Below are 2,497 nucleotides of genomic sequence, written 5' to 3'. Positions count from 1 at the left end.
AGCCACCAAGAATTATGAGAAATATCAATTAAATTTAATTCATAAGTACATACATATGTTTCAAATATACCTTTCTTTTCGAACCATGTCTTACAATTAGGATCATCTTTTTGAAAATGTCCTTCCTTCTTACAGAAATGACACTTTTGTATTAACATATCATTTCTTCTTAAAATTTTTGGGCTTTGTCTTTAATTTTTTTTCTTATTTGCCAGCTCCTTGAACCAAATTGACAGAATGACCACCACAATTTTTAAGTCTATTTTCTTTCTGTATAAGCTTTCCAATCAATTCATCAACGTCCCATTTTTTCTTCATAATATTATAATTAATTTGAAAAGCTCCATATTCAGAAGGTAGTGAATTCAGAATGAACTACATCATAAAAGGGTAATCAACTGTCATATCCAATAACTTTAATTTTGCAGCAATATTAGTCAATTTCAATAGTATGCTCTTGCATACTCTTAGACCCATCAAACTTCATGGCCGTGAGATGTGACATTAATGTACTAGCGAGTGATCTATCAGCAGAACGGAAACGATCTTCCATAAACGCAAGATATTCTTTAGCACTTTCTTTATCTGTTAAAACGCTTCATGTCTTAAGTGCATACTTCTCATTCTCATCATTATCATCAGTCACAATGGATTTTTTCTCCAAAAGTGAAAGTCAAGCTTCAAAAGACCTAAATAGAACTTCACTTGCTCAGTCCATTAAGAGAAATTTAAGCCATTAACAATGGTAACAGATGAAACTTGCAAATGAATTAAAATACCTGTAATTTAATCATACAATGCTCATATTAATTTTAATTTTATCATCTACTCAAATTACAGAACATAACAAAGTATATTATAATTCATCTTTTTGTAAAATTCTACAATATACTAACATACAAATAAATGTCATATTTATCATACTTGAAGATCAAAATTCTTTGCTAAATACATATATCTTCTTTGGACAATACATATGTCTGACTAAAGAATAATAAATTTTTTCTTTCAAGTCTATTAATAATAGAAAAGATTTTTGTTTGGGTAAATCTAATTCTAAAATTAATTAACACATTATTAATTATATTGCCATTTTATATTATAACTTGATCACTCTGATATACACAAATAATAAATAATCAAAATAAACTTAATATTATAAATAAAATATTTATAGATTTTCATAAAATTAGAGTACATTACGTATTCAAAATAAATTCATATTAAAATTTTCAAAAAAAAATTATATAGGAACATATACGACCACAAATATCCAATTTTGATGGCCTGAAAATTTGAAACCCACTTAATTAAAATTTTACTATAAATAATTAATCAGAAAACGCAGTAGACATCATAATTAGACTAGGAAAAATCACATACTTTCAAAACCTAGCTCTAATACCACATGTAAACTTAATTTAAGCAGAAATATTAATTAGAAACTGAAAAGCTGTTATTTTTATACCTGAATTAGTTACTATAATGAATTTTGGTTATGAACTTATGATAGAGTTGGACTTTAAGATTGATTTCTCTCTTTTTCCCTTTCTTTTCCTTTCTTTTGGACTTTCTTTTGGACGTTCATCATGATGACAGATTTTTTAGTATTTTCAATAAAATAGAAAAGTAAAATCTTGTGTATATTGTACAGAGAAAAAACCATTTTATATGTATAGTTATATTTAAATAATGTATTCATTAAATATTAGCATTAATGAATAAAATTAAATCATTAATAATTTATAAATAATTATAATTAAACTACAATAAAAATTAAATTACAATAAACTTCCAATGATGCGAATGCGTAATTGATTTTATAAATTTTAGCTACTTATGCGAATATTTCATGTTGACATTCAAAATTAAGAATGCTAGAAACAAAAAAAGGATGTCGGCAGAGCCTGCAAAATGATTTTCTTTTCCATGCTTGGTAAAGGGTATAAAGAATTTGTTTTAGTGTTTCGTCGGGTTGATAAAAAAATTATCGAACTCGATACATCAAATTTACAGAAATGAACAAGGGTTAATTATTAATGCGCTTCCGTTGAAGTTTTGGCTTTTGAAGATTAATATGAATACTTAGTTTAATGAGCTGATCATTTGAATATTTGCCCACTTAAATTGCGAGCGCAATTGTATCATACTTTGATGTATGCATAAAGATTTTGAGGAGTAATTTTGACGCTACAAGTCTACTTTCTTATTATTTTTTTGAGATGCTCCGACAAAGACGCTTTTTAAAATTATTTTTTAATAATTAAAATTTAATATATATAATTATTTAAATTATGTTATTTTTGTCAAAATTAAGTCAGATAAATTAATTTAATCGAAAAATAGTGAATTAAATTTTGAATTCGTCTAAATTAATATTATTTTTTATAAAAAATGATTACAATACCTCTATTATATAAAATGACTAAAATACTCTTATTATATATATTAATTTTGAAAATCCTAAATTCTAGCTCTTTTTTTCTCTATCGTTATA

Source organism: Arachis ipaensis, chromosome B03, assembly GCF_000816755.2.
Source record: "Arachis ipaensis cultivar K30076 chromosome B03, Araip1.1, whole genome shotgun sequence".
In the NCBI taxonomy this organism is placed as follows: Eukaryota; Viridiplantae; Streptophyta; class Magnoliopsida; order Fabales; family Fabaceae; genus Arachis; species Arachis ipaensis.
This window is presented reverse-complemented; position numbering follows the sequence as displayed.